Genomic DNA, 10,904 nt, shown 5'->3' with positions numbered 1-10,904 from the left:
AGGATTGCCACTGTTTATTGTAATACGATTACCCATGATGCCAATAATTGCTATAATCAGTTAATTTTATGAACATTATTATGTAATACTAAATACATGATACAGAAATGTTCAATGACTGGGTTATGAATGCCGCAAACTACTAATGTAGTTCTCAATGAAGACTACTATGTGACTTAATGTCCTTCACCTTTTGAGCTAACTACCCTGAATTACTGCAATATCCATTGTCCTGTCCATCCTCACGATCATGGAGCACTATATTTGGTTTTTGCACTAATTCTACGTTGGTGTGCCTTGTAAGAGCGTGGTGTCGACACGACATGCTGTCCACCACCGTGAGCGATGAAGACGTTATTATGGTCCCACAGTTTGGTGTACCTGATGTACTGCCAAAATGATAACAGGGAATATTACTACGACATTTCAGTGTCTTGGATACGCTGATAAATACTTCTGGGAAAAGAACTGCAAATTATCTCACTTGGTGTTGTACTTCTGTGAAAAGATATGGACTTTCAGAGCAGCTGCGTGCAACCTAAAGTGCTACAACCATGATGCAATCCTTCCCTTTCCTATCCTAATTCTTGTAACATAGTGAAAATTATTTCTTTTGCTAACATAATTTCTATTTATATACATTTTGTGATTTGCTGATATATTCTCAATTGCAGTGCATGTGCACTTATGTTACTTGTCAACATGATTTTTTGCCATTATATTTTTTGTTGTGAAAATGCTAAAGACATTTTTTTCGATTTATTGATATATTCTGAAGTACAGTAGATGTGCACTCTTGTCATTTAAATTGTATATACATTTTGTGATTTGATGATTTTTTGCCATTACATTTAATGGTTATGAAAATGCTAAAGAGTTTTTCAGGGCATGTACACTTATGTCATGTGTTAATATGTTTTGTGCTGAACGTCAGTAACTGTGCACTTATGTCATATGTTCTGTACTCATTGTCATTGTCTGAAATGTTTTGTACTCGGTGCATGTGCACCACATTTAATTCATGTACTACATCTGAACATTCTGTAAATTGTAAAAGTTAATTAATTAAGAAAAAATTTGTTGCTCACGGCAAGTTCAAATGACTCACCATCGCTGCCAAATTTTTGCCCCCCAGTGGAGGGTAATGAAACACGTATGTTATGTAGCAGCGATGGCGAGGCATGACAGAATCTCTGACCAGAGAGTTATTTATCGTTGCTAGTCTGCGCTTGACCGCGCGAGAGTTCAGTTGCATGTAGGGAGTCAGTAGTAGTAGTTTCTAGTTGCTCTCAGTCAGTGCTAGTAGCGCGCGAGAGACAGTCGGAGTTGTGTGTGAGGAGTCGGCGGGCGTCGACATGGGTGTCTGGTCAAGGTTCAGGACGAGGTATATTTATTAAATAAGGTAATGAAGCAGCATTGCGCACATCTGATAATGTAATGTATCTTAACTGTAACTAATTTGTTCAAGAATTGCCCCAATAATAATTTTGTTTTCAAACCAAGCATTTTAACAAAACAAACATTTTATTGAAAGAAAATTTCCCATGCATTTCCTTAAAGAAAAAATTTACTTAAGTTCAAAGAATTTTTGCGATGGATTTCCTCCAAGCTATGGCGAAAAATAAGAGCAGATGCAATTTTACTGAGGTAAGAACAGGGCCTAAGATCGACATTTCGGTCTATTTGCGTTTTCATTGTCACTGAGATTTCATTTTTTATTGAATTGGCTTTCATTTTTGTGGGGAGCCCACACATGGCTCAGATTGCTAGTTCTCATTTAATTGTCATTGTCAATAAATTATTTTATTTGCTGGGAGGTTACACTAGGTTCTATCCCCATTAACATTTAACTATTGTCATTTACCAAAATTTTCACGGGGAGGTTACAGTTTTTGTTAAATGATGGAATGCAGCAGATGAAGCAGTGGCAGCAGAAAGACCAAGTAAGTTATCTGTTGCGCATAGGACCAATAAAAAAAAACAAAGTTTAGGCGATCTCTGTAATTGTAAAGTTAACAAGAGTACAAGTACGAGATTTTCAGTAGAAAACACGAGATAAGAAGATAGAGCTCGCGACTTTCAGACTTTCTAAAATTTCTTTGTAGTAATATTGGTTAACTGTTTGTCCAGGAGGCACCCACTCTTTCCTCGGAATCAAAGAAGCACACAAGCATGCATTTCAATTTTGACTTTGAGATGCGACCTTTTTTGGTCTGGGTGATCTCTTTGAACACCATTGCGAACTTGGACGTTTTGTCTCTGGATCGTACTGGAAAAACCAACTTTCATCGCCAGTGATAACATGGCTCAACTATTCTGGATTGAGTTCAGTTTGCTGTAACAGATCGGCTTCCACATTTTTCCGTGTTTCTCGCTGTTGTGGTGTGAGATTTTTGGGGACCATTTTTGCACAAATCTTTCTCATACCAAAATCTTCAGTTATTATTAGACGAACCGTTTATCGATTGATGTTCAGTCCTTCTGCAATCATTTTCACAGATAATCTTCGATCAGATCGTACGAGTTCATGCATCCTGGCCAAGTTGACATATGTCCGTGAGGTTGATGGTCGTCCACTGTGGTCTTCAATACTTGTTCTGCCTTCACTAAACATTTTATGCCAACGAAAAACTTGAGCTCTTGACATAACCTCCTCTCCAAAAGCCTTCTGAAGCTTACCGTTTTCACCCAATTTAACGCAAAAAGAAATGGCATACCATTGCGCAATATTATGCAGTTCCATTTCCGTGATGAGAGACACAAACACGTGTTAACTTATTACAGCACAACTCACAACTGAGCAGTTGCATCGATGTGCCACTTGGACTAGAAGCAGCTTATAGACCAAGGTCAAAGATATTGTGCCTATGCAAGCCTGCAGGGTTGCCAAATCTTGCAAAGAAAATCAGTCTCATTACTTTATTGTCACACCTCGTACGTATATAAAGCAGCAAGAGAAGAACTTGTAAATAAATATGGGAACGTATCAAATAGCAAATACACATGTTAGCAGAGAGTAAAGAAGACATAAGCACGTATTTTACATGTCATATGACCTTAATGCTTCCCTCCCCCTCAGCACCCTTTATTCCTATTTTCATTAGTCTTATATTATTTTAATTGTAGCTACTAACCGTGATACTTGCTGAATCAGGTGTTAGCTGCTTATTGCGACTACGCGCATACTCGTTCGCACAGTAAGCACTATCTACCATGGTTCACCTATTACTAGTGGCTTACTTCCTAGTCAGTCGGCGCATGTCACAAGCCGTGTATGTGCCAGACTAGATGGCAACCGGATTCATTGTCACGCGCGTTTTATTTTAAATGTCTTGCGACGAAGCTCTACAGTATTGGGCATTGGGCTACTACTTCCAATTATACATTTTAACTGTTGAGGTTTGTGGTTGACATGTACATTGTACTAGAGACTAGCCTTTGGGTCCAAGATCAGTTGCTGTCAATTCGAGATTCTACAAGTAAGTACGCTTTTCTAAAAAATTGTAATTTTTGTTTATCGAATTTGGTACCTTTTCTGTTTGGCATTTGTAACTATATTGCAGTGATTTGCTCAATAGGTCCATTTACCTTCTAAAGAAGACAAATTTACATCTGTCGAAACCACAGTAAAGGGTTGGTAAACGTTTAATTCTGCAACTAGTTGACTGTTATTAAATATTCATTAAAGTGTGTTCCATCTTTTTTTCACAGAGCCAGCACACAACATTATGCTAGAAATAGTCATATAACTTCCAGAAAACCATCCGAAGATGAACCTGAAAAGGTTCGAAAATGGTTCATAGAATAATAAATAACTATTCAAAAAAGTGACTGCTTGCAGTTTTGTGTATTTGATTCAATTAATATCTGTAATGGATAAGCTGAATCTGTCATTACCACGTTTAGTAGGAGAGGGTAGGGACAAGTGTGTCTGTATTTAAACAAATACCACACCAGGGAGGGCCTCTTCCACGAAATTGGCCGCCGGGTCGTGTGCTACCATCCGCAAAGTCCACATGCGAACACTGGCCGCACTGTGGGCGGTTACGTTGCCGTGGGCCACTGGCAGCTGTAGTTACTGCCGTGCGGCCATCAGCCAGGGTAGGGGCCGACTGTCTACCTACAACGGAGAGCTGATATCGCCAGGAATCTTTCCTACACTCCACATGACGTCACACGGCGCCCAGTTGCACTGCTACAGAGAGGCTGCTTTCAACCGGCACCACGCTGTACAGTTACGAGTTCTGGCGAATATACCTCACCTTTCGTTGGATACAGGATGTGCATACCCAGCACAGCTGGTGTAATCTGTAAGATGACTCAGCTTTCAGATGTGTTCCTAAGACTATACGATTTGCACATAAACATACCCTAATTTTAGAACAGGATATGAGGATAGTAACTGCTCCGAAAGAACAGGTACCAATGATGACCATGCAGCTCTTCTAGAAAAAATAATAATAATTGAAACCCTCAGCTGCAAACAGGTGTTGTTGATATACCTCAATGGAGACAGCTGAAAATGTGTGTCCCGACTGGGACTCGAAACCGGGATCTCGTGCTTAGTTGGCAGACGCTCTATCCATCTGAGCTACCGAGGGCACAGAGAATAGCGCGATTGCAGGGACTTATCCCTTGCAAGCTTCCCGTGAGACCCACATTCTCGACTGTCCATAACTTACATTCGTAATGTTCCTAAAGGATTTTTGCCTATTCACTCATTACACGCGCCAACTAAGGTGACGATTTCCGTAAGGGTTCGGGCAAAGTGTGCGCATTCGCACAGAAGAAGGTCAATGGCCGGGTAGCCTTTAACTATATGAAGATAGCAACTGTTACGAAAGAACAGATACCAATGATGACCTTACAGCTTCTCTAGAAAGAAATGATAATTAATTGAAACCCTCAGCTGCCAACAGGTGTTGTTGATATACCTCAATGGGGACAGCTGAAAATGTGTGCCCCGACCGGGACTCGATCCCGGGGTCTCCTGCTTATATGGCAGACGCTCTATCCATCTGAGCCACCGAGAGCACAGATAGCGCGACTGCAGGAACTGATCATTTCCTTTTAGAACAGGACATCATCCTGTTGTGCTAGAGAAAGGCGATGTAACAGTTATGATATTCCATAGCTGGAGCAGCCTACATCGCTATCTGCAGACTGCTATTCAATTTTTCAAACGATTCATGTGTCATGCGAGCTGTATATAGTTACTTGAACGGTTCAACACCCCCAAGGCTGAACAATGACGTACTCTAGCGCAATTTTCGACCTTCCTTAACAGCTTTTAACAGATGAAGCCTGAATCCATTTTGATGAAACTGACACGTGACCCAAGATAGAGGTATGTACCTTTCTTTAACTATCGCCACATTTTAATGTGTGTGTGTGGTATGGATAGCAAAGTGAAGATCTGATTGGGCTGCATTTTACATTGAATATAGCGATGATTCTGTTTGACAAATGCCACATATGTTTCCAGAGATATAAGGCATCAATTGGTTCTCGAAATTCACGTAAATTGCTTGTGCGGAGTGGTATCCCAGTAGAATGTACGGGTAGCCTCGAAGTGACAGAGAATGCTCGTCACACAATTGTCGAGTGAAAGGATCAACGACGAACTTGAACGGGTGTCATGTGACGTCAGCAACGACCAAACACAACGATCAACAACAACCAAAACGAAAAAAACGAAAAAAAACGAAGTTATCACGCAAGAGGTCGGGGGTTTGATTATGGGTCGAGGCATATTTGTTGCCGGCACGGTAGCTCAGCATGTTCGGTCAGAGGGTTAGCTGCACTCTGTAATTAAAAACTGAGCTAATGGATCAACGACGAAGTGAAACGGGTGTCTTGCGACGTCGACCCCGAGCAGATACAACGAACGAAAACGAACAAAATGAGATTAAAAAAAATACTGCGGTGGTGTAATGATTAGTATTTATGCCTCACAAGCAAGAAGACCGCGGTTCGAGTCCTGGCCGCAGCATAAATTTTAGTTCCTTCCGTCTGCTTCGATCATTATCGTAGATGATAAAAAGAGACTTAAATGTCTCAGGGAAACAAATACAAGACTGTACATTTGTTACAGCTTGATTTTGTACATGTACTACTTAACAAAGAGCAGTGTTTGAAACTAGAGGCGAAAGTAATGACAAAACAGTTGCAGCTTTAGCTGAAAGATTGTGTCGGATGCAACTTCTAAAACTGAGAATCAGCGCGTTGTACAAATAATATTTTAGGGATAGGTGGCAGCGAAGTGAAGCGACAACTGTTACTGTTTTATAAAATTAATTTTATTTCTCAATGTATGTCCAGTTTCAAGAGAGTTGGAGCAAAGTGAAAAGATAAAGCACAGAAATCCCGTTAAGGAAGGACGAAGATTACCGTTTAACGTCTCGTCGATGGCAGTAACATTAGAAATGAGGACTCACTTTGCATACAATGAAACATTGTTGGACAGTTGGGACGAAGTAACAGTACAAAATAGTGAATCGGACTGTCGTAGCACAACTAAGAGAGATCGTCTAAGGAAAATTTTAACGCAGTGAAGAAGAACGTGGATACTGACTCATTTTTTAAAAAAAAGCAACGAACTGAAGACGATATAAAAATCAAGACTTCGAATCTCATTAGTCGAAATACTGAGAATATAAGATATATAGCAATAATATGAGGGAGCTGGACTACTTTATAATATAAAACATTTTATTAAATCGTGCGTAGGTATCAGATTTGCCTTGGACGGAAAGGATGAGAAGATTTCCATCAGCGGAATCGATGTGGACCTGCATGTGGAAAGGGGGAGCGAATAATCGCCTTGGAATGGAAAAGACAGAAGAGAGAGAGAGAGACAGAGGGGAGTAAGACAGACAGGAGTAATAACCAACCTCATTTGTGCGTAATGAATAAGGAAGCGAGAACGGCGTGGGGTTTTGAAGGTAATGACAAGGGAGTATCCAATTTAAAAAGATTTCTCTGGTCCTGCAGAGCTATTCCGCTGGTACGTTCAATGAAAGAGAAGGCTCGGAATGAGATCGGAAGGATTGAAGTTTTAAAAGAGGACGACATTGCACTTGTAAGGTTACTGGGTAATCATGGAGTTAGCTTTACAACAAAAGCTATCATTGCAACACACAGAAATTATACGGTGAGTTTGAAAATGTGTCGTTTCCACTGGCATCCGCGGAATATTATCCGGTGGCCAGTTTTGTGACGTATCATGCCACAAGCCACATAATGGTAGAACTTACTAAATGAGAGGTTTAACAGAATTACAAGATATCACTTTAGAAGTGTATGAAAATTCTGGGATGGAAAACAAATTCTGCACTTCGGATTCCATCGAACACCTGTAGACGAGCCCCTAGCACTAATTCTGACAAGGAGTATACGGGACTGTGCGTCAAACGAATGATAATAATCCGCTTAATATTTTTAAGGTAGATACTTTGATACCAAACGAGTACCTATATTTCAATACTGTATGCAAGCTTCTCTTGTTATCAGTGTACAGTTTTTATTCAACAGTCTTATTTCTTTTCATTGTATGATTACATCCAGAGTAACCAATGAATTATGAAACATAGAATTATGAAACAGAAAAACCTACAAAAAATTATTGTATTCCAATAATGTTAGAATGCTACTGAAATTAAAGATCCGAAATGTAAAAATTCATAACGACTGGGAAAATCCCATTGGTTATCAACAAAAATAACTAGCAAAAATGACACTTTAATGTTTCATGAAATGGAAAAGCAGGGAACATGCGTTAAAAAATCTCTTATTGGACCTTGATGACACCTGTAACACGTTGTTTGCTTACGAAACTTCACATATGATCAGGTTAATAGAATTGTTGCATTACTCCCATTACTTTCATCTTCAATGTTGCCTGACGTAAATAAGGTCGAGTAAATGCATTTTGAAAGCTATTTTTTTGGCTGGACAGAAATTCCTATAAACCACCCAAAAATTGGCCTGTAGAACCGACCACGGCAATCTTTGTCTCTTCAGTTTGTAACATTACTATGCAGTTAGTTCAGTTGGACTGCAGAATTCGTGGTTCTATGACAGCATTTGGCGCTGTGTAGCACCCAATAGAGTTTGAGAAGAATCCTGTCACTGCGGAAGACAACTTTCGACCTAGAAATTTCAGATATTTTCCCTCTCTTCTGTAGCGGAAAACAGTATTATCTTTTTTTCAACTCATATACACTGAAGAGCCAAAGAAACTGGTACACCTGCCTAATATCGAGTAGAACCCCCGCGATCACGCAGAAGTGCAGCAACACGACGTGGCATGGACTCGACTAATGTCTGAGGTACCGCTGGAGGGAATTGACACCATGAATCCTGCAGGGCTCTCCATAAATCCGTGAGAGTACGAGGGGTGGAGATCTCTTCTGAACAGCACGTAGTAAGGCATCCCACATACGCTCAATAATGATCATGTCTGGGGAGTTTGGTGCTCAGCGGAAGTGTTTAAACTCGGAAGAGTGTTCCTGGAGCCACCCTGTGGCATTGTCCTGTTGAAATTGCCCAAGTCCGTCTGAAGGAACAATGCTCATGAATGGATGCAGATGATCAGACAGGATGCTTACGTATGTGTCACCTGTCGGAGACGTATCTAGACGTATCAGAGTTCCCATATCACTCCAACTGCACACGCCCCACAACATTACGGAGCCTCCACCAGCTTGAACAGCCTCCTGCTGACATGCAGAGCCCAAAGATTCATGAGGTTGTCACCATACCCGTACACGTCGATCCGCTCGACGTAATTTGAAACGAGACTCGTCCGACCAGGCGATAAGTTTCCAGTCATCAACAATCCAATGTCGGTGTTGACGGGCCCAGGCCAGACCAGGCCGCAGCGATGTCGGAGCTTCGATGTTTTACCGGATATTCACGGTACGCTCGTCAAATGGTCGTACGGGAAAATCCCCTCTTCATTGCTACCTCGGAGATGCTGTGTCCCATCGCTCGTGCGCCAACCGTAACACCGTTTTCAAACTCACTTAAATCTTGATAACCTGCCATTGTAGCAGCAGTAACCGATCTAACAACTGCACCAGACTCTTGTTGCCTTATGTAGGTGGTGCCGACCGCAGCGCCGTATTCTAACTATTTACATATTTCTGTATTTAAATACGCATGCCTATACCAGTTCCTTTGCTGCTTCAGTGAATTCAGCACCCAAAATTAATCAAAAATGAGTACACCTAGAGTAGAGCATGGCCGCGTTCTTCAGAGAGCGCTACAGTATCTCTGCCGTGTCAGTCCATCACGGGTGATTTTCGACCACAGAAAACGGTAAACTACTGTTGTTATTCCGTTGTGCAGCAAAGGAACAAGGCGTCCTTGGGATTTGTTGGATGGCTGACTAGCACGCATTAGTTGACAACAATAATATTGCACCTGGAAGAGAGGGTGCTTCGGTCGGCTTATAGTGAGTTTTTGTCGCGATATTTCACGAGGGCACATTGAAGCATTTGATAGTATATACGTACACAGCTATCTGGAAAGCATCCATAGTGCGGTGCGTTTTCCTTAGTCACCATTCTACGTGTTTGCTGTAAAGTCACCGAGTGTTTCCGATAATGGGCACGGGAAGCCAAGTGCATTAATATCGTGGTCGTAAGTACACTGCTGCCACGTTTATTTTGTTCCGGGAAACGACGTCGGAATCTGGGAGCTCAGAGACTTTGCAGTTCGATAAGGGCGTTATAAGGAAATGACATAATACATTGAGGACACTATTTCGGCACGATTTTATGAAGATTCGCATTAATTTTGATTGTAGAACAGAGCCGAAATTGATGCCTCACCTAAGAATCGGCTTAATATGCCGTGAACAGCATGACAAATGCTGGAAAATATGCAGGGTGTCTCAAACCTTCTGGGTCAAATTGAAACAGGTGATATTGGGTCCACAACCGATAAGATTCAGACAGGGAAACAACAGTCGCAAATGTATATTCATTGTGTTACGGACATACGCAGCGTACACCGCATAAGAAAATGTAGCTCGTAGTAAATGTTACAAGCGAAGACCGCGAGTCTCAATGGAAGCATGGGAATGGCGCATGCGCTTCTGGAGACTGTACCCCTCGTTGTCCGTGAAAGTGTGTAGTTTCAACACGACGGTGCGTCAACCCACTTCTCTGTTAATGTACGCGAGCACCTGAACAACAAAACCTCTCATCGTTGCGTTGGAAGGGGGCTCTAGTCCCATAGCCAGAGGGTTCAACGGGTCCCACATCTTTCCAATTTTTTTCTGGGGTTACATTAAGACTTTTGAACTATTTTGAAAACATAGTCAGCGATCTTAAAATTTGTTAAAATTAAAATTTAAAACAGTCTTGATCGCAATCTTGTTAAAATATTTTCTTTATTGGAGTGAGTGGCCGGTTTCGACTCTTTCATAGAGTCATCTTCAGACTCCAGAGCGGTGGATGTACACTGCCAGGCGAGTTCCGTCGACCCTCGACGCTCGTGTAACTGCAGTTCAGAGTAACCTGGGACAACGTATAGCCTTTATTGCAACAAAATCGGATTACGAAAAAAAATATCGAAATTTAAAGTTTTATCGATATTAATATTATAAATGCGAAAGTAGCTCTATCTGTTAAATTTTCACGGATAAGCCGCTGAATTATTTCGATGGAAGCTTGAACCCTGAGGAAGAACATAGGCCACTTTAAGAAGAAAAGAACTCGACCCTTAAGATGGTGAAGTAGGTTATGGAACATCTTTTTTTTAAATCACTGAACGTAAACCATGCAAACATTTATTAAATTTCTTGCATAATGTACATGTCGCATAATGTAGCACGGATTAAAAAAGGCGTAAGACAGGGATGCAGTCTTTCACCGCTGCTGCTCAATGTACAGGGT

General features: G+C 41.2%; 1 non-coding gene across 1 annotated transcript; it reads right to left on the bottom strand.

Moving 5' to 3' along the window:
• Positions 1-4,959: 4,959 nt before the first annotated feature.
• Trnai-uau lies at positions 4,960-5,034 on the bottom strand. Its single transcript has one exon. It is a non-coding gene; the product is annotated as a tRNA-Ile (tRNA).
• Positions 5,035-10,904: the final 5,870 nt, after the last annotated feature.

This window comes from Schistocerca americana, chromosome 6, assembly GCF_021461395.2.
Source record: "Schistocerca americana isolate TAMUIC-IGC-003095 chromosome 6, iqSchAmer2.1, whole genome shotgun sequence".
Taxonomy (NCBI): Eukaryota; Metazoa; Arthropoda; class Insecta; order Orthoptera; family Acrididae; genus Schistocerca; species Schistocerca americana.
The sequence above is the reverse complement of the archived record's forward strand: the minus strand, read 5'-3'. Positions and strand labels throughout refer to the sequence as shown.